Source organism: Pogona vitticeps, chromosome 5 (assembly GCF_051106095.1).
Source record: "Pogona vitticeps strain Pit_001003342236 chromosome 5, PviZW2.1, whole genome shotgun sequence".
In the NCBI taxonomy this organism is placed as follows: domain Eukaryota; kingdom Metazoa; phylum Chordata; class Lepidosauria; order Squamata; family Agamidae; genus Pogona; species Pogona vitticeps.
Window position 1 is genome coordinate 102,740,769 of NC_135787.1, and position 27,380 is coordinate 102,768,148.

General features: G+C 40.5%; 1 long non-coding RNA gene across 1 annotated transcript; it reads left to right on the plus strand.

Annotated features, from left to right (window-relative positions):
• Window positions 1-63: 63 nt before the first annotated feature.
• Window positions 64-24,819, plus strand: LOC110084566 (uncharacterized). The gene is made up of 3 exons (XR_013545618.1): window positions 64-216; window positions 2,436-2,503; window positions 24,424-24,819. It is a non-coding gene; the product is annotated as an uncharacterized LOC110084566 (long non-coding RNA).
• Window positions 24,820-27,380: the final 2,561 nt, after the last annotated feature.

Consider the following 27,380-nt stretch of genomic DNA (forward strand, 5'->3'; position numbering starts at 1 on the left):
CGATGGGGGTGAACCGCTTAGGGCTCGTCAGGGGGAATATGGGTCTCGCGATGCGGGTGATGTAGGACGGCGACCTCTCTTCACTAAGTACAAACGCTGGCGAGGCGTGCTGGGAGTGGCAGGTTTCGAAAACTTATGTTAGGCACCAGTCAAACGTAATCTAATCGGAGGTGTGTCGGTTTTTGGTTCGGGACTTCAGTTCCCAGAATTCCTCCGGTAAGTACGGCAGGCTTGTTGAGGAACTCTGGCCGTTGGAATTCAAAGACAAACCTGTCTCTCTCTCCAGTCCTGACCGTTGTGATTCGGTGGTCCATCTCTAATGTGCCTTGTTTCTAAGTCCCACGCTCAGATTTGAAAGATGTGAACAAGTAAGGGGGGGGGGGGAAAGGGAAGTAGCCTCCAGATATCCACTCTGAAGGAGGCCTAGAAGTCACCCATGAGAGATCTGTCCTTTTTCATGGCACCAACTGTGGAACCAGCTCCCAGTGAAGCTATTCCCAGCTCCTTCCCTGTTAACATTAACAGGCAACTTAAAATGCCGCTTTTCAGGGAGGCTTTCCACACTGACCGTGCTTGATTCTACCTCTCCTTTTCTGCTTTCACACATAGTGGTCTTTTAGACCAGATGGATGGGGTATAAATCAAATAAATAAATAAATAATAAAAATAATTTGCCTTTGATGCTACTTGCTTTTATCTTGCTAAATGTTTTTTATTTTATTGTCTATTTATAGTTTGCCGCTATGTATTTTTATTTATTTTTGTAAACTATCCAGAAGGGTGCATTGCACTAACAGGGCAGTGTATATAAATCATATCAATAAATACATAAAATATTTGTTGCTTCTGTGTGCACCACAGTGGCCAAATGGATGTATAATAGGCACTGAAATTAAGCACAATTAAAACAACACATTGAAAATCTTATTTTGAAAATGCATTTAAACCTCACTAAAATCTAAATTTAAAATCATTGTAAAACCCTGAAGATCATTTGGAACACTACAGCATTGGCTGTCCTCAGAAGACAACGAATAGAACTAGCTTGGTCTATCTTGGAAGGGAAATCTGTAATGAAGTTTAAGCTACAGAGAAGTCTGTTTCATCTACTCACCAATCTAGCCTGTACTATCTCTGGTGGACAGTAACAAATGTCTTGGGATCTATGGAGTGCCTTTATGGGGAAAGTAACTCAAATAACTGGACTGTTGGACACTTTATGACCTTTCGTTACTTGCCCTATCCACCTGGTACTCAGCTCTCATCTGTGGCTCCAAGTAACTAGCTAGCATAGCAGACATGCCATGGTAAACCACTCAACAAGTGAGCTAAACCAGATGAGAGTAAGCTGGTGAGCTTGACTGTCAGTTATTTTATGGGATATGTCTATCCCTGTATGTGAAAACTGACACAGATGATAAAGTCGAAGAGTCAGTTATGGATCCAGTGGAGAGTCACCAGGCCAGTGATGCGGTCATGTTATTTGTAGAGCAGGATGAGGCATTTATGAAATCATGGTCAAACACTGTGCCAAACCCCATCTTCAGTTGCCATGACTTAGGGCACCATCAGACGTGAAAATACAGTAGCTCACATTTTTTATTACCTGTGGCATGGCTATTTCCAAGCAGTCACACAATGCACAGGCAATAATGCTCCATCCCAACCCCTATCATTGCTCAAGCTGGATCTTTTTGATCCAGCAGCAGAGATAGAGTGGTGCCCAGCTTGACGACGATAATCCGTTCCAGGAAAATCGCTGTTAAGTGAAATCATCGTCAAGCCGGGGGAACCATTGGAATGCATTGAAAACCAGTTAATGAGTTCCAATGGGGAAATAACTCATCGTCCAGCAAAGATTGCCCATAAAGAACTGCCGATCTGCTGTTTAAAATCGCTGTCTTCCGAAGCAGGGGTCTGGAAAACAGCCTTTTTGCGAAGGAGGGAAGCCATTTTGTGGAGCCGGAAAAAACATTGTTTTGTGAACAAACGGTTCACAGACAGAAGGATCACTTTAAGGGAGATTGCTCTGGCAAAGCAGCCATTTCTGGTGTAATCAAATGCAATTCTTTCTTGCTGTGTGATTGCACCCTTAGTCTTGCCAATGGATTACGATGGGCATTAGGAGGCAAGTGTAAGATGATGATGCACAAGTATTCCTCACTTTAAACAAACTCACATGCAAGTAATCTCCATTTCATTTCACTATAAAGCAAGGATGTAACAGTCCAACAAGCTCAGGATCAGCTAACCTTCCCCCATTGTGCTTGTGGCTTCCAGGCTTATATTGGGCTTGTTAGTCAACTGCATGCCCATTAATGAGCTAATACTCAAACTTAGTCACTTCCTTTTTCCTAAATGGTGGCTCTGATGAAGATGGTCTTCAGAAATGAATGACAAACTATTTTAACAAATGCCTTGCTCTTATTCTGCAGCAGGGACATGGAAGATGCTTTCTGCAACAGAAAAGGCAGGCAGGAGAATCAGATGCTACTGCCTTAAGGTACATTGGGTGTCTTAATTTTATGGTGCACTTCAGGAACAGCACAAGTGTCTACCTCACAGTGTTTGAAGCACGGAGGATGTCTTCAAACAGTGGCTCTCATTGTCCCAGCATTCTGGGAAGTCAATTGAGGGAGAGAGTACTTACCTGGAAAGGGGGAGACTGTGGATGGTGACTACCATTTTTGGCTTGAGAAGCAAAGTGATGCAAAAGAATAAAGAGCATGCAATCTTCTGGATATTATTGGACCACAATACTCATCAGTCCTAGGCAGCATAGTCGTGACAAATGCTGGTAGTTCCAATCCACTAAGATCTGGAGGTCCATATTTTATCCGTGTAATAAACCCCTGAATAAGTGATGTGCTGACTCTGAACAAGAAATTTTATATACTGTAGCTATCATGACAAATGTATTCTCTGAATTTTCTTATGTCCCTTTTCAGGGTATCTTCTTGCTTCTGATTCCATAAACGTTAATTTATTGTGCTATTAAAAATCATATAAAGTCGAACAATGCTCTTGTGTATGCTTGATCTCCTCCTAATTGCATTAGGTGACCCAGCTGGACAACCAATTTCCACTAATGTCAAAGCCCTTCCATTCCCATGAACAGAATAATGAGTACTGTAGCATACTTGATATTCCTACACTCATCCTCCCTATGAAGGAGAAACAGAAAAAGGAGAGAGAGAACAGAGTGAGCTGTCCTCGTGAGAAAGAGATAAGAGAAGGAGAAATAAGTGAACGGAAAGAAGTGATGGTAGAAGAAAAGGGAGGGATAGAATCGAGAGGAGGAGGAGGAAAGTTTGAAGTCTGTTTAGTAAAGGAGAAGGAGGAAAGGGGGAGGGGTTAAGTGTACCAATGTGGTAGGAAGATATAAAAGATCAAGGAGAGAAGATATTTAGTATACTGGAAGGGGAGATAATAGGAGTGAAGGAGAATAGAGAAGAGAGAGAGATTGGCTTCTAGCGGGAGAGATTGATAGAAAACCTGGCCGAACAACAAATGTTACTGACTAGACACATTAAAAGAAGGAACCAAAGAAGAGAAAAGTCATAAATGCACAGGCCTACCACGGAACACATAGGTGGCAGGTCCCGTACCTATCAGAGTGTAAAAGATGGATCTGACAGACGATCCCGAAGCATATCTACATACTTTTGAATGGGTAGCCGTTGCGGCCGGCTGGCCAAAGGAGCAATGGACTTTGATCTTGATTCCTTGTCTCGCTGGGATATTACAAGAGGTGGTAGACACCTTGTCTCCAGAGAAAACCATTCAATATGAAATAGGGAAGACAGCCGTATTACATACCCTCAACTTAACTGAAGAAGCTTACAGAAAAAAGTTTAGAGAACTGAGGATGAGAAGAAGGACACATCCGTGTCTGTTGATGCAAAGAATGAAGGCTAAATTGATACGCTGGTTAAGACCAGAAGTCAAAAGAACAAATACTAGAAATGCTGGTAATGGAACAACCAATAATGACTCTGGGAGGCAGTCGGCGAAGCTGGGTGCAAAAGAAGTTAGAACAGGCGATCCGCCTAGTGGAAGATTTCTGCAATGCAACTCCACCCCCTTTGCAGAGATAAATAGAGGATGAGAGAAAATGGCGAAAAGCCACACAAAGGGTGTGACGCTGTGAGGAGCCTTCAGTCCCAACAACATGACAAAGGGGAGAGGACACAGATTCAAACTTATGAGACCGAACTTGTGAGGCCCATTACCTTTGACCACAGACTGTTTGAAAACGGTGGTGGCTGGAGAGGAAGAAAAGATAGATGGCCAGTTTGTTTTGAGTGTGGTGTGGAAGGCCATGTGCACTGCGAGTGCCTTGGAATGGATTATTTCTGGGTAGGACAGACCCAGAAGATGATGCAGGTCCAAGGCTGTAATCATAATGGTTGGGAGGTGTTAGCATGGATCAATGGGAAAAGAAAAACGGCTTTAGTAGATACGGGATGTGGTAAGACTCTCGTACATAGTCTAAAGGGTAAGATATTGGAAGAGAGTGTGTATGTGAAATGTATCCATGGAGATTCAGTCATATAGAATGGCATGGGCAGACATAGAGATAAAAGGAGAACGTAGGAGATTAAAATTAGGAGTGATACCAGGATTGTTAAAAGATATGTTCCTAGGGCGAGATTGGGTAGGGGCCCACACGTTACTACAAATAGAAGAGGGTTTGCAAGGGGAATGCAAGGAACAAGGAAATGAAAGTGATTTTTTGAAAGACACTTCGTGAGAGCAAACCAGGCTATGGCGACAAGATGATCCTATGTTACAGGGAGTTCTGAGAGAGGCTGAAGAAGCAGGAAAAATTGTAAAAGGTGAGTGGAGGTTCAAAATGCAAGAAGGATTGTTATATCATGTGGACAAAGAAGGGAACAGGCAGTTGATGGTCCCTCAGAAATGGAGAAAGACAATATTGCAGCTAGCTGGTCATGTACTCATGGCAAGACAGTTATCAACTCACAACATGATGCCATGACTAACACAGCAGGTTTGGTGGCCTAATGTGTTTAAAGAAGTAGATTGTAAGACTTGTAAAGAGTGTCAAGTGACCCAGATGAAGCCATGACCAGGAGCCCCTTTGATACCAATGCCACTAGTAGATCACCCCTTTGAGAGAATTGGTATAGACATTTTAGGCCGTTTGATTAGATTGGCAGGAGGACACACACATATATTGGTCATAATACTTATGCTACTAGATATCCTAAAGCTATTCCTTTAAGATCCACCACTGCTAAGGTTTTAGCTAGAAAGCTGATGCAGGTGTTTTGTAGATTGGGTTTTCCAAAGGAAGTCTTAACCGACCAAGGCACTAATTTTATGAGTCAGACCCTAAAAGAATTATGGTATTCGTTGGACGTAAAGCCTGTTCACACTGCGGTATACCATCCTCAAACCAATGGATTGGTAGAGAGGTTCAATAAGACTTTGAAGGGAAAGCTGAGGAAGTTAGTATTAGAAAAAAAAAACAGGTGGCATTTGCTGATAGCTCCTTTGATGTTTGCCATTAGGGAAGCACCACAAGCATCTACAGGTTTCTCCTCTTTTGAAATGATGTATGGGTGGAACCCTAGAGGGATATTAGATTTAGTAAAAGAGAAGTGGGAAAGATGAAGCTCGAATTCTAGTACTACAAGTGATTGAAATGCGGGATCACTTGAACAGAGTGGCAGAAATGGCTAGAATCCAATTGCAAAAAGTACAACACGGTCAGAAGAGACAGTTATGATATGAAGGTTAATTATAGACAATTTAAGGTAGGACAAAAAGTGTTACTTCTGTTATTGGCAGAGAGTGCTAAATTATTCACAAGATTGCAAGGACTTTATGAAATACTCAGACAGGTTGGAACCATGGACTATGAGATAAGTATGCTGGACAAAAAGAAAAAGACAGGCCTTTTTCATGTGAATTTATTGAAAGAGTGGAGAGAATGAGAAGTATTATGGGGAGAAATAGACGAGGAGGATTTATGTTGCAAGGCTATGGTCTGATTACAAGTCACTCAAGAACTCAATTAATTAATTGTTATAAATTTTTCTTGAACATGTTATCCTTTATGTTGTAAGCTGCCTAGAGTGGTCGAAATGACTAGATAGGTGGGGTATAAATACAATAAATAAATAAACAAATAAATAAATTAACTCTCTTTAGGAGAAGGATTAGAAACAGATCTAATTGACCAATGGTTGTTGTAGGTTTTTCGGGCTCTTTGGCCATGTTCTGAAGGTTGTTCTTCCTAAAGTTTTGCCAGTCTCTGTGGCCAGCATCTTCAGAGGACAGCACTCTGTGCTCTGGTGACCAAATTCATCAAGTTAGAAAAATAGAAGAGAATTTTAAAGATGCCTTTTCCAACAGACCTGGATATGCCAAAATGGTTAAACAGCAAATTAATACCTCGCCTCAGATGGTGGTCAAATCAGGGGGAAGGAATTGGCCGCATCATCTAAGAGAAACTAAATAAAGAAGTGGAAGAGATGTTAACATTGGGGGTGATAGAACCATCTTACAGTCCATGGAGAAGTTATCCAGTAATGGTCCCCAAGCCAGATGGAAGTGTGAGGTTGTGTATTGACTTTGGGAAATTGAATGAGATATCCAAGTTTGATGCCTACCCAATGCCCAAAGTAGAACATCTGTTAGATTGGGGGGAGGGGATTCTTATATTCTTTAGCTCTCACAAAGGGTTATTGGCAGATTCCATTAAGATCTAACGATAAAGGAAAAATGCTTTCGTCACCCCAAGAGGATTGTTCCAATTTATCCATATGCCATTCGGGTTGTATGAGGCAGCTGCTACCTTTCAGAGGTTCAAAAGATTCAGAGGTTCTAAAGATTCAGAGATTAATGGATAAATTTTTGAACCAGTACAAACATTTGCAGGGCCTTATATCGACAATAGTTTGACTGATTGTAATAATTGGAAAGAACATGTAGAACATTTAGAGAAAGTGTTGATTGAGTTGAGGAAAGCAGCGCTCAAGGTGAACCCTTCTAAATGTAAGATAGCTCAAAGGGGAGTGAAGTTCCTAGGCTTTCAGGTAGAACAAGGAAGGATACAACCAGTACAAGATAAGGTAGAAAAGATATCAGATTGGCCACCACCTAGCAACAAGAAAGAAGTTCAACAATTCTTAGGGCTAGCAGACTATTATTGTCAGTTTGTTCCTCTTTGCAGGGATTGCAGCATCACTTACAGACTTGACTAAGAAAAGAATAGCCAATAAGATAAGATGGGGACTTACTGAACAGGAAGCGTTTGACTGCTTCAAGTAAGTATTAAATAGTTTACATAGTAGATATGTTCCAAATTTCAATCTCCCTTTTATAGTACAAATTGATCATCAGACAAAGGAATAGGTGCTGTATTAACTCAGATGAGGGGAAGTATGGAATACTCTGTCATGTATTTGAGTAAAAAATTGTCACCATAAGAACAAAAATATGCTACCATCGAAAAAGAAACATTGGCAGCCAAATGGCTAGACAGTCATTGAGGTATTACTTATTGGGAGCTCCCTTCACTCTAGTCACAGATCATGCCCCTCTACAATGGCTAAATTGAAAGAAAGATATTAATCCAAGATTGACTAGATAGTATTTATGCTTACAGCCATTTGACTTTAAAGTTCAATATAAGAAATGTAGTTCTCATGCTAATGCTGATTATTTTCCCCGACAGGGAGCTTGGGGGACTGATTAGGAGGAGAGGACAGCTCATTTGCTGGCAGGGCTGTGTGAAGGAGAGACAGAAAAAGGAGAGAGAGAACAGAGTGAGCTGTCCCCACGAATAGAAACTCTGGAGCGTGAGAGATAAGAGAGAGAGAAATAAGTGAACAGAAAAAGTGATGGTAGAAGAAAAGGGAGGGATAGAATCGAGAGGAGGAGGAGGAAAGTTTGAAGTCTGTTTATTAAAGGAGGGAGAAGGAGGAAGGGGAGGAGTTAAGTGTACCAGTGTGGGAACAAGATATAAGAGACCAAGAAGGAAAGAAGGTTTTTAGTATACCAGAAGGGGAGATAATAGGAGTGAAGGAGGAGGGATAGGGAGCAAAGACAAGATGAGTCTACCTATGAGAAAACCCGTGGGTTATTGAAAGACTTCCTGAACTTGAAAGTGGGTGAACTATTGCCTATCCAGAATTGAGGAAAGAGGGAGAATCTGTGATTGAAGTCTTAGAATTGATAGTAGTAGTTTCTCCCCAAGGACAAGGACGTGGAAAGATGATTGTAATAGCCTCCTTATACCTCACAAAGGGGCCATTACATCACACTAAATCACTCTTCAGTACCACTGCCACCAACCATTCCCTCAAGTGAAGCTTCAGGCCAAAGGATGATTTCAAAATAAAAATAAAGGTTTATTGTGTACAACAAAAGGAATGGTAAATCACTTGAATATAAATAATACTTCAATCACTATAATAATATAACAATCACACACACTCTCTCACAGACTCTCACTATATAGCACAGATCTTATCTCACAGTATCTCCAATCTCTAACCGTCCCTATCCCAAAGCCCTATCTGCCCTATCTTCAGACCCTATCTGACCCTATCTCACACCATTCACTCCCCTTATATACAACAGCTCCACCCCTTGTCCCACCCTCCGTCACGCCATTGGTAGATGACACAGCTTCAGTAGTGACGGGCAGGTGATGTCATAGCTGTATGTAAAAATACCTCCCCCCTTTAAAAGTTGTTTTGTGGGGGAAAGCTAAGGTGCTTTTCACCCAAAACAACTGGAAACAACATTAAAACAATGCATTTTCCCCACATATCAACACTTACCATTATCATATTAAGCACACTCTTACATAACCATATTACTCAAAATATACTTACACATACTAAATCAATTGCATATATATATACATAACAATATTCCAATAACCACCTATTTTCATAACATATTAAACACAGTTATTAACTTCAAGAGTCCAAACTTTTTCATCTGTCGTCGTCAGGTCTTCAGGATAAGGCGTCAGCAACACAGTTCATAGTCCCTTTGACCACCTTAACCTCGAAGTCATAGTCCTATAAAATTAAAGCCCACCTCATTAGCTTGCTGTTTTGGGCCTTCACAGTCTTTAACCACATCAGAGGTGAGTGGTCTGTACACAGAATGAAGTTTGTTCCCCACATGTAAGGTTTTAATTTCTTGATCGCGTACACGATGGCCCAACATTCTTTTTTCTATGGTCGACAGGTGTTTTTCGCCTTTCTGAAGTTTCTTGCTTAGGTAGGACACAGGATGCTGGTCTCCGTTGTCATCACACTGGCACAGTACGGCTCCTATCCCGGCGTTGAATGCATCGGTGTAAATGATGAACTCTCGATCAAAGTCTGGAGCACGCAACACAGGGTGGTTGGTTAACACCTCCTTCAACTTCCCGAACGCCTCTTCGCAGTCACTGGACCATGGGATGCAATCATCACTCCTTTTCCTCGTCAGCTCAGTCAATGGTGCTGCAATCTCGCTGAACCTGGGGATAAATTTTCTATAGTATCCCACTAAATCAAGAAAGGATCTAATCTTTTTCTTGGTATTGGGTCTAGGCCAATTACGTATTGCCTCTACCTTGGCTTCTAGGGGTTTGATCACACCTCCCCCACCATATGACCCAAATATTTCATCTCGGGGCTACCCAGTTGACATTTACTTGCTTTTACTGTCAACCCCACTGCTTTTAACTGTTGCAGTACTAAATCTAGGTGACAAAGGTGATCCTGCCAGGTGTTGCTAAAGATCCCTATGTCGTCAATGTAGGCTACTGTAAATGCACTGAGACCTTGCAGAGTTTTGTCCATCAGCCTTTGGAATGTAGCTGGGGAATTCCTAAGGCCAAAACTGAGGACATGAAACTCAAATAAGCCGAAAGGGCTACAAAAAGCAGTCTTTTCTTGATCTCTAGGGTCTATCCGCACTTGCCAAAACCCTTTAGTCAAGTCGAAACAGAAATGTATTGACAACCTCCAATGGTCTCAATCAGGTTGTCAAGTCTGGGCATGGGGTAAGCATCTGGTTTGGTTACTAGGTTTAATTTTCTGTAATCCACACAGAATCTAATGCTTCCATCTGGTTTGTCCACCAGAACTATTGGAGCAGACCAAGGGCTAGACGATGGCACAATAATATTTTCTTTTAGCATCTCATCCAGCTCCTTGCGCACCTTGTCCACATAAGGTCCGGTTACTCTGTATGGGGTTACAGCCTGTAGGGGTGCATTTCCAGTATCTATTTTATGCATAACTCCCTTGGCTAAACTAGGCTTGTTTGAGAAGACCTGTTGATACTTAGTAACCAACATCTTTATTTCCCTCTGCTGTTCCAGGGTGAGTGCAGGGCTAATCTTCACCTCCCCTGGGTTGAACTTTATTTCACCCCTTCCTTCCCAGTATGGCAAATCATGTTCTTCTTTATCATCTGCTTTCATTGCAAAAAGCACTTTCTTTTCCTCTCTATAGTATGGCTTAATGGCATTTACATGAACTACCCTCCTGCCTAGGTGTTCATCTCCTTCAATAATATAATTAAGATCACTCATTTTTGAAATGATCCTATAAGGTCCTGCCCAGTTCAATTGTAGTTTGTTCCCCTTGATGGGCCTCAACATCAGCACCTCATCTCCAGGGTTAAACTGTCGTTCCCTAGCCTTTTTGTCATACCAAACTTTCTGTTTGACTTTCTGGGCTTGCAGGTTTTCAGGAGCCAACTCTAAATTTCTTTTGAGGTTGTTCATTAATGTGTCTATATATGAGACTACATTTTGTGGATCTTCTACAATCTGTTCCCAATTTTGCTTAATCAGATCAAGTGGTCCTTTCACTTTTCTCCCAAATAGCAGTTCAAAAGGACTGAACCCAGTACTTTCTTGTGGGACTGATCTGTAGGCATATAGCAATAATTGCAATTTCTGGTCCCAGTTATTAGGGTTTTCTGCTAAATAGGCTCTAATCATCCTCATCAGGGTTCCATTAAATTTCTCCGTTAACCCATTACTCTGCGGATGATATGGAGAAGTTTCTAAATGTTTAATACCACAGATCTGCCATAGTCTCTTCATAAGTTTAGAAGTAAATGATGGTCCTAAGTCAGTTATAATCTCTGAGGCAAAACCCATTCTACTCATATAGCTTAACAGTGCATCAGCCACTGTATGGGTCTCAATGTTATTTTAATTAATCGCCTCAGGATATCTTGTGGCATGGTCAACAATAGTGAGAATAAATCTGTTTCCCCTTTTTGTGACCTTAGGCAACGGTCCTATAATGTCCATGCCAATGCATTTAAAAGGTGACGAGATTACGGGTAATGGACACAGTTTAGCCTTAGTCCTATCACGGTTATTACCCTGTCTCTGGCACACATCACATCTCTGACAGAAATTTTTAATTTGTTTTCCTATTTCTGGCCAATAGAGGTTTTGAGATATTCTCTGCTTGGTCTTATTTATCCCTAAATGTGCAGCAAATATATCAGAATGTCCCCTTTCTAAAATCATTTGGCGACATTTAGCGGGCACTACCAACTGGCTTCACATCTCATGTCCCCCTTTTGAAATGTTCATCAGTATTTCTCTATACAGTAAACCCTGTTTAATAAGGAACCTTTCAGGGGATTCAGGGGATAATTCCATGCTTGACACTTTCTCAAAACAACATTTTAAAGTGGGATCTGCTTGCTGATCCTGTGAAAATATACTGCTTTGGGGTATTTCAAGTGAGAATGCCTCAGCTAGTTGCATATTTTCATTTTCTCCCTCATGAATGTCAGTATCTTTTTCAGCTGCCTCTGTTTGATCTGGTTGTGAACGTGTAAGAACTAACACTTTCTTAACATGCTCAGAGAGGTCTGTCCCAATAAGTACAGCTGAAGGCAGCTGCAAGGAAATTCCAACGCGCCAATTTCCTTGCCAGCCCTTATAACAAACTAACACTTCGGCTACAGGCAAAACAAGTAATTCTTCCCCTATTCCTTTAATAGTCAAATTTTCATTTGGTATAATGTGATTTTGTGGTATGATATCAGGGTGACATAGTGTAACCTGAGAGCACGTGTCTCTTAATGCTAAATAGTTGTGGTCTAAAATTCCTATATTATCACCAGCTGCTTCAAATAATTGGGGATCAGTTCTTATAAGTAGACATTGTCTGATCTCAGCCACAGGAATATTATCTTCACTATTATCTGCTTCTGTTGAGAGCTCTGCTGGTGTTGCTATGGCAACCGACTCCTCCATAGGGGGAGTTATCTGTCCCTTCTGAATACAGTAAACAGATTTAGTCTTGTTTAAATTCATTTTCTAAGGTAAAATTTCTTTATTTTCTTTAGCTTTGTAACATTGGGATGCAATATGGCCTTTTTCATGGCAAATGAAGCAAATTCTATCACTCCATGGACCCTTTTCAGCCCCTTTTCCTTTTCCCTCCAAAATCTGGCTTTTGGCTTGGCCCTGTTCTGAAGTCTTTCCCACAAAATGGCCACCCACTTTCTGCTGGCTTTTAACTTGTCCCTTGGTATTACTGTTGTAGTCCTCCCATGTTTTTCTCATACTCTTTCCCTCAGAATTCATAGGTTTTCTGATTTGTGAGATGAAATCTGCAATTTCTGCTGCCTGTTTCAAATCTAGAGGTTTCTTGTCCTTGACCAAATATTTAATTTCACCATGTAGAAGGTGAATAAAAGTGTTCCAATCCTATAATATTTTTAAATTGCTGAATTGTCTGTAACTTTTTCCTGCGCTAACCATTTATCCAAATATCTTGCCAAATTGGCACCTAGCTGTGTGTAAGACTCATCAGGCTTCTTGGTTAGTGTTCTGAATTTTTGCCTCAGATGTTCAGCATTGATGCCATACCTGGCAAACACCAACTTTTTAAATTCAGAATAATCTTTAATCATTTCAATAGGCATTTCAGCATAAACCTCAGCGAGGCTTCCACTTATTTGAGATCTCAGAATAATAATAATAATAATAATAATAATAATAATAATAATAATAATAATAATAATAATAATAATAATAATAATAATAATAATAATAATAATAATAATAATAATAAAAAAAATTTATTGTCATTGTAAGTATATACACAGTATACCATACAACGAAATTCACAGACACCCAGAGACCAGACACATGCACACACATAACATTCCCCAAACACTCCCCACCCACTAGAAGTCCCCCACTAAAAATACAAACATCTACACCTCAGGCCAAGTAACACAGTCCAACTAATTATTCACTACTGGTGGTCTTTAAGCTCATTATTAATTGCAATTATAGCTCTAGGATAAAAACTATTTAGAAAACGTGTGGTCCGAGTCTTAATTGTTCTATATCTTCTGCCAGACAGTAACAGTTCAAAAAAGTTATAAGCAGGATGGGAAGAGTCTCTCAGGATGCTGTGTGACTTCCTCAGACAGCGGGATGTGAAGAGGTCATCCAGGGTTGGTAGCTGGAGCCCGATGATATTCTGGGCAATTTTAATGGTTCTCTGTAGAGCTTTTTTGTCCGCTACAGAGCTACTCCCAAACCATGCCAGAATGCCATAAGTTAGGACACTCTCAATGGTGCTACGGTAGTAGGACAGAAGTAAATGCTGAGATAAATTTAACTTGCTGAGCATTCTCAGGAAATACAGCCTGAAAAAATAATCATTTTTTCTGACTCTCTGACTGAAAAATCAGCACACGCTCTTTCAAAAAGAGTTAAAAATGCTTCTGGACAGTCTCCCTGTTTAAAAGTAGGGAATTTCTTTAGATCTGCTTTTGACAACTGCCCCTCTTTAGAGTTGGAACTTCTATTATATTATTTTGATTTAACAATTCCAGCCTCCTAAGTTCAAAAGACATACGTTCTTTCTCTAGAGCAATCTTCTCTCTCTCCATCTCAGCCTCTCTGTCTATTCTCTCTTTCTCTAATTGTATATCAATTTCTCTGTCTCCTTCTTTCCTCCTTTTCCATCTTTTCTAATTCCAGCTGTTTCATTCTTTCCTCCATCTCTAGCTGTTTCATTTGGTATTCATGTGCTTGCGCTAACTCAAATTTTCTGAGGTCTGATAAATCTTCTCTAGAGGACCTTTCCTCTTGAGCTGAGGAAAATCTTTCCTCTCCCCCACTAATCTCTTCGTCTGAACTAGCTGCCATTTCAGATGGACTTGGTTCAGCTTTTCTACTTCGGGTTAAGGGCATTTTATTTCACCAAAGGCTCCTGTTTCAACTTTCAAGCCTTGGTTTAAAAGTCACTTTTTTCCTGTGTTATTGGTCTGTGATATAAAGTTGCAGCCTTCTCCAGCACTGTTAGCTAGCAACTGTAACTAGGCTAGGCTTCTGCCCCTTAAGCTGGGCCTCTTGCCAAACAAAGTTCACTTTATTATTCTGCCTCTGGTACCACAGCTCTACCTTGACCTAGGTTTTGCTGTTTAAATGGAGATCCCTCAACTTTGCTGCCCTTGGCCTTCACACTGTCCCCTCAGAGTTTCCCTAAACTCAGGACACGCTGGCCAAACCACCACAGCCTCTGCTTTGGGCCACTCTCCACACACACAAAATGGACTCCACAGAGTTTCCCTGTCTCAGTTTTCACTCTGAAGTTTTAGCGCCCCTCTACTAGACTTTGCTCCCCTTGAACCAAAGCCCTAGAAGGTGACCCACACTCTCCACTTCAGATGACCCTAACTGAAGACCCTTTGCTCTGGGCACGATCCTGCCAAGGCTTTACTAGACTACTCGCATCCTGCCGCTGGACACCAATTTTATTGTAGCAGCCTCCTTATACCTCACAAAGGGGCTATTACGTCACACTCAATCACTCTTCTAATCACTCTTCTGTACCACTGCCACCAACCATTCCCTCAAATGAAGCTTCAGGTCAAAGTATGATTTCAAAATAAAAATAAAGATTTATTGTGTGCAACAAAAGGAATGGTAAATCACTTGAATATAAATAATATTTCAATCACTATAATAATATAACAATCACACAAACACTGTCACAGACTCTCACTATATAGCACAGATCTTATCTCACAGTATCTCCAATTCCTAACCATCCCTAACTCTAAAGCTCTATCTCCCTAACCATCCCTATCTCTAAGCCCTATGTGCCCTATCTAATCTCCTCACACCATTCACTCCCCTTATATTCAACAGCTCCACCCCTTAAGTCCCACCCTCCGTCACGCCATTGGTAGATGACACACAGCCTCAGCAGTGACGGGCAGGTGATGTCATAGCTGTATGTAACAATATTCATAAACCATTATATTACATAACATAGACCATAGATCAAATAAATAGAGAACGCTACAAAGGGCTATATAATAACATGCTGAAGTCACCCACAGCATACCAATGGATAGTTTTATTAAGGCATTATATTTATTTTTAAAATAAGTTAGCAAGCTCTGCTGTGAACTATGTTATATTAGACCACTCAAATGACCTTTTTGTGTGTGCAAATAATCTCAGTATCTAGACCACTTTCTACTACCTCTCCAGTCTAGATAAATTTTGTTTTCTATGACTGTTGACCACTCCATTCAGATCTAAACCATATCTTGTTCCCCATAGTGTTTGTTTTGTTTGTAGTAGCTGAGTTTCTAAGATATTCTCAGCCATGGCAAGTGCCTTCTCTGGTTCTACTGAGCACTAACATGCAAAAACAAGCCCCTGAGCTCAGAATTCTTTAATTTTAAGTAAATAGCTTTTGCAAAAGGCTCTGGCTGGTGGATCTCAGTGCTATGGAAAGAATTTTAAAAAAACACCTAATTGGTTATGCAAACTTCCAGTTTGCCCACCTCTGCTGTGCAGAATTTGGTCATGTGCAGAGAGGCTAGATTATGTGTCAAAATAATATTGTTTCTTCCATGAATACAGAGAAACAGATCTAGTTTGGTTGGAGAAATACAGTGATCTTCAAGACATCATGTAAGGATTCAATGCCATAGTGAAGTTGCTTGCAGGCAGTTTTGGCAATATAGGGAGTTGACAAGGAAAGCTCTAAAGCTCTTCCACTGAAAACAAAACCCCCAAAAACCCTGCAGACATGGAAGATACTGCCCCTTTACTCCCTACAAAATGCATCAAAACGTTTCTTCTGTATTATTTATTAGATCTCAGCATGACTGTTTGGAATGAAGTTCTTTTTCTGACTTAGAGCAAAGAAAATATGCCCCTGAAATAACTTGACCTGAGTCAGAGACCACCTATTGAAACCTACGATTTTGAGGTGCCCTGGTGTGAAGGCTGATGAGAATAGTGTGGATAGTAACCTTTTCAATGTAAATAGAATGTGCCTTCCAGTGGCAGCTCTGGATTACCTTTTCCATTCCTCTTTATGTCTCCTTGACTCCCTGCAGAGACAAAGCTATAATCTTTACATTCAGCATTTAGGCTGAAGGTGGTGTTGGAGGCAGCTCTAGGTCTCCAGATATAGCAAAATCACCACTTTGACAGATGAAAATACAAACCTAACCTACGAAGACACTTCAGAACAAGAGGTGTTTGCCTTCAGCATGAAGCACTCTGTTCCATATAATGGTGTTGTTTGAGAGAAAGATGTGCTACGAAGATAAAATAATAATTTGTGTCAGCCGTATCCTGAAATAGGACTGCACTGTTAGGTAAGAATCTCTTGACAGGCTTTGTTTCTAGTGTTCTTTCTAAAAAGTAACATATAATGAGAACATACACACAAACTGAATTTAGATCTAGAAATTTATGGCATAATTTACTTAGATCATGTAGATCCCATGTGTGTACATTGCTGTTGTTACTACTTCTAGCACTACTATTGACTAGAGAGAGAGAGAGAGAGAGAGAAATGACCATTCTTTAGTTGGCATAGCAAAGAAACAGCATTCAGCTCAAGAAAAATGTCACAAATTGTGATGTTTTAAATATAAAACTTTAAAGTGCACTTAATTATTTTAACATATGGGAGCGTGATTAGGTTTGTTTAAAACTTGGGGCAGCTCCTCCTTTTTGGTGGGAAATGATGACTGAGGCATTTCTGAAACATCAACAACTTTACGTCAACATTTGGCAATTCCACAATCACTTCAATCGGATTGAAACAACTCAAATTGGGCAAATGCCCATAACCTGATGGCGTGAATTTGGTTTGTAGATGTGGAAAACTCACTGGGAGGCTGGACCAAATCTCTCCCGGTCTGTAGGATTCCTCAGTGGGGCACTCCTCACCACACATATTGTCCCACAGCATGGATGTCAGACCCAGTCTCCTTCCTTCAGTGATTGTATGTCTGGTCATCATTGTTACATACAGCTATGACATCACCTGCCAGTCACTGCTGAAGCTGTGTGTCATCTACCAATGGCGTGACGGAGGGTGGGACTTAAGGGGTGGAGCTGTTGTATATAAGGGGAGTGATTGGTGTGAGATAGGGTCAAATAGTGTCTGAAGATAGGCCAGATAGGGCTTTGAGGTAGGGACGGTTAGGGATTGGAGATACTGTGAGAAAAGGGACATCGGAAAGGGCTCTTTGATCTCCGTTTCCCTGCTTTTGAAGCTCTTTCCGATGTCCCTTTTCGCTCCTGTAAAAGTGCCTTAAACTGTTTGAAACCTGTTTTAAATGCTTGGCATTGATAGTCCAGCTTGTGAAATGTATGCAAACTTAAGTTGGTGTTGTTCTGAGGCGTCGTTAATTTTTGGTGAATTGTTTTATTCTCCATTGAAAGCCATTGAACGGTCCGTCCAATGGCTTTCAATGGAGAAAACAAAAAATCACCAAAAATTAATGAAGACTCAGAACAACACCAAATTAAGTTTGCATAGGTTTCAGGAGGTGGGCTAACGATTGCAAGCATTTAAAACAGGTTTCAAACAGTTTAAGGCACTTTTACAGGAGCGAAAAGGGACTTTGCAAGCCCATTCAAATGCATTGAGTTGGCTTCAATGCATTTCAATTGGGGAACCGCGTTTCCCTCAACGATGTTTCCTATGGGGATTTTCGCTTAAGGACGGCAATCTGTTCCAATTGGAACGGATTAACCGGTTTTCAATGCATTCCTATGGGAAATGGTGTTTCACAGAACGATGTTTCACAGAACGGGTTTTTTTTGAACCAATTAACATCGTTGTGCGAGGCACCACTGTATTGTTATGTATATATATATGCAATTGATTTAGTATGTGTAAGTATATTTTGAGTAATATGGTTATCTAAGAGTGTGCTTAATATGATAATGGTAAGTGTTGATATGTGGGGAAAATGTATTGTTTTAATGTTGTTTCCAGTTGTTTTGGGTGAAAAGCACCTTAGCTTTCCCCCACAAAACAACTTTTAAAGGGGGGAGGTATTGTTACATACAGCTATGACATCACCTGCCCATCACTACTGAGGCTGTGTGTCATCTACCAATGGCGTGACGGAGGGTGGGACTTAAGGGGTATTGCTGTTGGATATAAGGGGAGTGAATGGTGTGAGGAGATTAGATAGGGCAGATAGGGCTTAGAGATAGGGACGGTTAAGAGGATAGGGCTTTAGAGTTAGGGATGGTTAGGGTTTGGAGATACCGTGAGATAAGATCTGTGCTATATAGTGAAAGTTTGTGAGAGAGTGTGTGTGATTGTTATATTATTATAGTGATTAATTTATTATTTACATACAAGTGATTTACCATTCCTTTTGTTTGTATACAATAAACCTTATTTTTATTTTTAAATCATACTTTGGCCTGAAGCTTCATTTGAGGGAATGGTTGGTGGCAGTGGTACAGAAGAGTGATTGAGTGTGACGTAATAGCCCCTTTGTGAGGTATAAGGAGGCTGTTACAAATATTAATGTTGCAGAGAGGTGGAGCCAAGACAGATGCTATAAGAGGCGGAGCCTGAGTCAATATTTCAGTCAGTGTGTGGAGATTAAGTCAGATGGAGTAAGAGAAATGTAAGAGAGTCAGGCAGGAGAGAAAAGCCGGACAGTGTAATAGAGTGTGTAGTTTGGGAAATTTAAGGTGATTAGCTACTGAAGATATTTATGAATCTCTGTAATCTATAAACCAAAGTTTTAGTTAAAAGAACTTGAAGTGTGGATCTGAGTCTTTCTGAAGTAATGGTGATTTAGAGATGACCTGGTGGCAGCAAGTGTAAAAGAAGAGAGTGTTTGCCTTCGTGTGCTCTGAGGCTTGACAGTCAAGCAAGGAGCACGAGGGTGGACGTCACACCCTTCCTTAAAGGCTTGGGTCCCCAGATTTACTCTGGAATTCCATTTGCAATTTCGAAAAAGGACCAGTGCCCAAGGAGTCATTGCGGTAGACATGGGATGGCTGCTGCCATCCCTGGGCTCCCCTGTAGCTTCCAGCAATGCAGAGCACATTATCTGACCAAACAGGAAAGTGGTGGACTGACCAGTGAGTAGAGGTGCTTGGGGAAGACCAGGGTGCTGCAGTCCTCACTCTGGACTTCCTCCAGAACATTTAAGGTAGGTCTGGCTCTGCTCGGCCTCAATCTGCACTGACACTTCCTCCATCCACCTATATACAGTATCTCTCTATTTGCAAGCAATAGTGTCATAATGGATGGGAGGGGGAGTGTTCATAGGTGCTTTTGTTCTGATGCTTGCTGTGAATTGTAGTAACATAATGTACTATTTTTGAAGGGGACTGGTGCTTGTGAGCATCAAGCCAGATCCAGTTCAGTGGGAATAGGGTTGTCAGGTCAATATCCAAGTTGTGGGAATTTCCTAATGGAGATCTTGTGATGAAGGCAACCAGGGTCTTACTTAGCTTTAGGGCAGGCTGTGGTTCTCCTTCATCACTGATAATGGGTAGCACCTCCCAATGACTGGGCCCACATAGGGTCCTGCCATTCCCATCCTGTACAGGCAGGATGCATTAGCTGTAAATCAGCTGATGTCTGTTATCCAGTGCCTTAAGCTCATGCAAGTTTATTGCAGCTATAACGAATGAAGTTGGTCATTTTTCCACCAACTTTTCTGGTGAACAAGCTGCTACTTGGGCCCAAAACACGCTTTCCAAGATCTCACACCAGAAACTGAAAGTGTCATCAATTGTAAGGACTTAACGTTAAAGAGCTTCTGCAGATGCACTTGGAAAGTAGCTGGTGTTTGAGATTATGTTCTCTCACAGTGATTAAAAGTTTCATGATCACATAGGACTTTCAGTGGCCATTCTTTCATATTATTTATTTATTTATTTATTTATTTATTTATTTATTTATTTATTTATTTATTTATTTATTTATTTATTTATTTATTCGATTTATATTATATTATTATATTAAATATAATTATTATACAATACTAATTATATTAGTGCATTGTTTTCACTTTCACTGAAAAGTACAGAGCTAACATGAAAGAACATCATCCATACACTTACAAGGTAGCCTGGCCAGCCTGACATTGGCATAATCTTGTGTATTCTGACTGGGAAAATGGCAATAAATAAAACAGCTGAGTGTTGTGGGCTGCAGAAATTGATATAATAAACCAACTAATTAGCAGAAACTCTAGTTTGAACCATAATAGTGGCAGGTCTGTTTGGTAATACAGTTTTATACTTCAGGATGGATGAAGATCTGTGCTTGATTCTTCTACTATCAAACTGAGGCCTTTCCTGTGAAACAATGCAGCTTCATTAATGTAATTTTATGAGGATTCAGAGATCACTTTGTTCCATTTGGTAACTCTCATTACTTTTTCACTGCTTCTGCCATCTTTTTACTTGCCAAGGAAAATTTATTAAGGAGGCAAAGACAGCGTCCCTGCTAGGAAGCATTCAGCTGAAAGCACCCTTTATCCCTTTCAAGATGACAGAAGGACACTGTTTCTTTTGCATCACAAAGGATGTATCACACAACGAAAGTGAAGCTGTTGCCCAATATAGTTTTCTCAGCTTTTTCATCAACAGTTTTGCCTGCATCACAGGATAACAGCCAGGGGTTAGGTGGTAATTTCCAAAAAATTTAGTTTCTCCTTCTTTAGGATGCCCCGCTCCATCCCATTTTTACTAAAGAAGCCTCTGGCATTGTCATTTGAAGGCTATAAACATCTCCAGCCATGCCACTCGTATGGTGGGGTGGTGGTGGTTGATGTCCTCTGTTACTCTTTGTCATCCCTGTTTGCCTCTCTTTCTCAAAGCATCTTCACAGAAACTCCATAGTTCTGAGATCCATGCTACTAAAATGCAGATGAAGGTGCAATTATGAGAAATACCTTAACACAAATTGATTTTGAGAGAAATGTTGGGAAATAAACCTGGGAGATATCCAATGTGGTATATTGGATAGAATGATAGAGACTTGGATTCAAATCCCCATCTGGCCACAGAAATTCACTGAAGGGGTGGTGGTGGAACTGGTAAACTCATTAAACAGCTCACTTACTTTGAAAGCTCTATTAGGGTTGCTGTAAATTGGTTCAAACTTGAATGGCACATGAATAGCTGAAATTTCTGAGTTCATCATGCAATCATGCTAAATTAGTCTATATTCTTGCATATACAGTACTTTATGCTGGTATACTGACATTCTGTCTGTTCTGTGATCATACTGAAACAGGCTATGCAAAAGGGGTATTTTTATATCTCAGAATCCGGATGACCAAGTGGTTTCCTATTATGTGTCTTTTTGTCACTGGATGGAAGTGAGATTTGTGCCAAGTACTGAATAAATTCTAAAAATCAAATTCAACCTATTTCTTAATGAAGAAAGGCATTAGGAAACCTAAAAAAAGAAACTGTTTCATAAATAACATCTGTTGCCAGCCACAAACCAAGTGTTGCAGTCCACATTTGTCAAAATAAAGCATGCATAAATAGTCTGAAGTAGAAACATGAATGAAACTTCTGACATCCTTGGCTTTTCAGCCTACAGCATCTGGAAAATTCTAAATGGCAGGAGGTAGAAATGGGAGCATTCAAACTCTTAGATAAATCTGTTAGTGGTACAATATTTTGCCTTTTCTTTGTTTAGCCAATATGCTGAGACAAACTAACAGTTACTTCTTTGGAAATTGCAAGATAACTCATGTAAATCTTGCCACATTTCTCCTCATCCACAAATCCCTAAAACAATCAGAAATAAATGAATTCAAATAACTTTTGCAAATTGAGTTGGTTAATTGGTTATACATCTGTGCACACTATTCACACTGTGTGGTGAGGGAGGAGGTTGAATTCAAAGAATCCTTATTATAAACATGAAGGTCTGGGGTGGGGCTGAAAAAAAGTCAGCCCCCTCTATCTCCTTTGCCTCCATTTCCTCCATTACAGTTGTTTTGGTGAGGATTTATAAATAACTAATTTTTTTCTTCAGTATTAGGAGTAGAATAGTTTCTGAAATAGTTTTTTTTAGAAAGAAAGAAAAAAGAAAGAAGCTGCTATATTTATTGAAATTAGGGGGGATGTAGTGTCCATGAGGTCTCTTTTTTTTGTTTTGTCTTTATTTTTCTGTTCTATCTATGTGAGTTATATATGGTAAGGAAACTTTGGCTCAATTTGAAAGGCATTTAAATTTTCTTCTCTCCCAACAAATACTGTCTTGATGCTTTGAAAACAAAACAAAGCTGATTTGGAGAGGCTTCATTACCGTGGAATTCCTGGGGTTAGGACTGATTGAAGGAAAGGATAAAGCAGACTGACAAAGTCATGGCTAGCAGGGGTAATTTCATTCAGTGCTGAGATGGTTTAGTGGTTATAGCAAGTCAAGTGTAGAAGCCCATCTCTGTGGGTTCTTACATCAGTGTTTTCTAGAGTTTGAAAGAAATGAAGGTTTTTTGGACTACAACTCCTGGAATTCTTATTGGTCATGCAGGCTAAGGAATTCTGAAAGTTGTGCTTCCAAAAGTTAACATTTCCAAACTGTAATGATGGCACCTGAGGTACAAATGACTCCATAAGCTTGGGATCCTGGCAGATGTTACTGAAACCTAGCACTTGTTATCAGGAATTGATTTAGAAAAAGCTAATGTTAACTCTTTCCATATCGTCCTCCTCTGTCACTTGATGAAGTTCATTGTACCCTATTAAGAAATATTGTTTGTTTCATATGATACCATATAAATAGGGATATGTTTAGCCCGTTTAAGGTGACTTTTGCATTCCACAACATTTACTGGTATCTGCAAACACAGATCATTTCCAGTGTACTGGGGTCAAATTTGACTTTTGTTTCGGGTGATTAACCTGTTTTTCCTCCAACAAAATGAACTCCCTCACATCCATGACTTAGCTATCAGGCATGCAAATTAAGCCTGCTTATCTTCCAAACGACCAGTCACAAAGCAAGGCACACTAAATACAAGATGCAAAGGTGAAACTAATCATTGGCAAAAACTCCTGATGACTTTCCCCATTCAAGGTACAACTTTTTTGAAATGTTTTAAGTATAGTTTGACCTTAAGTTCAGAAGTATACGTAATTTAAGACTAAGTTTGCTTTTTCTACAAGCCATTGTAGCAAGCAGACATCATATAGTGGCTTACATGTTTGCCAGAAGTCAAGAAGCATCTGATTTGAATGTTGTCTCAGCTGTGAATTTGCCAGCAAACTTCTACCTTGCTCTGTCTCAGTCCCTATCTGAAATACTGAACCACTCTGCACACCTGAATAATATATGTAGAATGGTTTATTTGATTATGTATTTATTTTGTCCAAATATGAGAGGCTCATGACTGTTATACGGAGTGAGGGGGAGATGTTGAATGTATACACACAATCCCTCTCTCAGGTCAAACACTAGAAGAATATTAGAGTTACAGATCAAGCTTGAAAACGCTTGTGTGGCATTAATGGTGAACATGCACCTGAATGGCCATTCTTTCTGTGAAAAATAACACAGATATTTTAAAACACAGGATGGCCATTCTAGATAATTTAGCCCAGAGCATCTTGCAGGGCTACAACTTGGTCTTCAAATCTAGCCTATCCTTGTTTCCAATAACCACTCCAGCACACTTCACTTGCCATATACATTTAGTATATATTTTCCTTAAATATAATGGCTATGTTTTCAAGTCCAATTGCATTCTCTGTATAATCAGCACAGTTTTAAAGTATCAGGAAGTGCAGAATACTATTTAGAAGTTGGAACCACACAATAGATTTAAGACAGACTATAATTACCCCAGCTGGAATTTGGCCACAAACTATATTTAATACCTGTAGTCTTGCAAAAATACTGTGGGATCTTCAAGGAACACCAAAGGTCAGAACTTTGGTGTTTGCAGTCATCTGAGGGACAGCAGCTTTGTCATGATGTGCCTTAGCTCATCCATGAAATAAATATTTGTTCATCTTTTGGATTTCTCTGGAAGAACTGTCACTGACTATGGAAATGTTTACAATGAGAAATCCAGGGATGCAGACTACTTGACATGTAGGGTGTACCATTTATTTTATTTCAGATATCCAAGCACAGCAGAGCAGAAGCAAGTTTTCAGCAAGCACCACAACTGCTAATCCTTCCTCAGATTCTCCAGGCAAGAATCTGGATCTCGAAAATTCATCAGTTTGACTCAATGCCATCTTAAAACATTGTACCCCTCTCCCCCAACCCACCTTTCTCTCCCCACATGCAAATTCATTCAAGCCATTTCTCTGCGTTTCTCCCTCTGTGGAGGATGCTGCCTCCCAAAGGCTGGAGAGAGAGTCTAGAACGTTAAATAAACCATTTTCAGTCATTAAATCAGCATTATTTTTGTGTCACTAAAATACTTGATAAAAGGCCCAGTAATCCAGATGACCAAACCATAATAATACACACAGTTATGGGGAGGCTTGTATATTTCCCCATGTCCTCTTTGAAGGTTATTCCCAAACAAGAGAAACATTCTAGTACATTTTCTCTAAGGTTTATATTTGGCTTTCCACCTAAAACAAGCTGGTACGTCATTATGGGAATCAATCCATATATGTAATCACTCCTCCCAATACTGAGTTGATCTCGTGTGGAGATACTGTATTTTTCACTCCATAAGACACACCTCTCCATAAGATCCATCAAATTTTTATGAGAAGAAAACAGGAAAAAAATAATCTGCTTTCTTCTCCTAAAAATTTGGTGAGCCTTATGGAGAGGTCCGTATTATGGAATTTACCCTAGGACCCTTTGGAGGCTCAACCAGCCCCCCCCAGGGGGCCAGAGGGGGCAAAACTGCCACCTTCAGGGACTCTTTTGAAGCTTCCTGAGCCTCAAAAGAGTCCCAGAAGGTGGCGGTTTTGCCCCCTCTGGCCCTGTGGGGGGGCAGGGTGAGCCTCTTAAGGGTCCTAGGGTGTGTTCCAGGACCCTTGGGAGGCTCCCCCACCCCACCCCACCCCTCACGGGGTCAGTGGGGGCAAAATCGCCAGCTTCCAGGACCTTTTCTGAGGTCCTGGAAGGCAGACTCGGACCCTTGGGAGGCTCCCCCCCAACCCCCCACAGGGCCAGTGGGGGCAAAATCACCAGCTTCGCTCCATAAGACGCACAGACTCCCCCCCACTTTTTTTGGGGGGAAGTGCGTCTTATAGAGCAAAAAATACGGTATACTGAGAACTTGAGCTGTTCTTAACTTCACTGTTTAGATATTCTGTGTATATGGGGTGGGGAAATGGAGGGGGAAAGTGCTTTTGATCTTAAACACTTTTCCACCCAAGATTGCATAGTAGTGTTGAAATGGTGAGATTCCCCCAAGGGGCTGAAATAATGGCAAGAATTCAGATTAATATTTAGCTATGTGATAGGCTCAGTTAATATTTTTTCCTGAGTATCTGCTGCTTGCTGCTATGAAAAATCTATGCAATGCTCTCTATATGGGGCTGTCTTTGACAGTGATACAGGAGTTGCAGTAGGTGCAAAATGCAGGTTCTGTGTCTGCTTCTATGCCAAATTCAAAGTGCTAATTTTATAAGGCCCTAAATGGTTTGGGACCTTGGGACCTCTTGGAGCACCTCTCCCTAAGATCTTGTATCCAGACCCACCCAAACATACCAGGTTTTATTGTTGCGAGTGGCTCTCCTGAGGGAAGCGTGGAAAACAATTACCACAGACCGGACAATCTCAGTGGCGGCCACAACACTGTGGAACTCACTGCTTGTTGATGTACACCAAGCTTCCTCCCCTCTGTCCTTCAGGAAGCAGGCTGAAATGGTGCTATTCAAAGAGGCATTCAGGAACGTCCTCCCCATCTGAGAGATTTCCTAATCTACCTTGTTGTTTTTTTATTTAGCAGTCACTGTCCATAATATGTTTGTTATGTTATGCTTATGTCTGCTTCTGTTATTGTATAATTATATGTATAGTTCTGGGTTTATGCTGTGAGTTTGTATTTGACTTTTGTAAGCAGACCAGAGTTGTGAGTTGGAGGCTGAAACTCATGGATTAGAATAAAAATGTGTTTCTATTGTTATCTGTTGGTCTCATGGAATTTAGTATTTGATGTTTCCTCCATAGGAAATGTGTTGGTGTACAACTTTCTATTATATGATATTTATAGATTAGAGTTAAAGGTGTTGTGTTATAACAGACATGCACAGCATTTTTAGCTTTAAGAGTTGCATGTGATGCTGACTTGGGGTTTGGTGGCCATAAACACAAACAAACTTCTCTTTATGCCCCCCCCCCCCACAATCCTGACACAGATTCCTCCTTTCTTGTTGCTTGCATGGATAATAAAAGGGGAAAGGATGTCAATTAATGGAGATTATTCTACACGCTCATGGGAAGCATAGTAAAGGTCTTTGAGGAAGTGCATGTGCTTTTCCCCAGTCTCATGCTTATGTTACAATAATGCATTTTTCTGAATGATTTTTCAAAATTAAATTACACTTTTTATTTGTATATTTTATGTGCTATGAAGTCAAAATTGACTTATAGCAACCTTAATACTTTTTCAAGCTAAGTGATATATTTAAGGAGTGGCTTTACCATTTCCGCAAACAAAGTGAGTTTCCATGGCTAAGCAGTGATTTGAACCCAGGCTTCCTGACTCCTAGTCTATCACTCTGTCCACTACACCACATTGAATACCTTCATATTTAGGGGAGATAATACATTGTAGACAGTGCTTTTCTTCTTAGATGTGTTCAGTTTATCGTGCAAAATCTGTGGTGTTGTCCCATAATGATTCACTGGTAGTTTTTTGAGTCAGTTGTCTACCCTGATAGAATAGTTTTTCCCAGATACCATTTCTTTATTTGTATGCTGCCTTTCTCCTAAAGCAGGGGTTTTAAACTCAATTTACCTGGGGGCCGCTAGAGGCAGAGTCTGGGTGAGGCTGGGCCGCATCAGATTTTCCGCCAAGCGGAGCAAGAGCCTGAGGAAGCCGCCCAGGAGTTTCCTTAGCTGACAGACAGGTGGGCTGGCTGGCAGGCTGCAGTTCTGGAT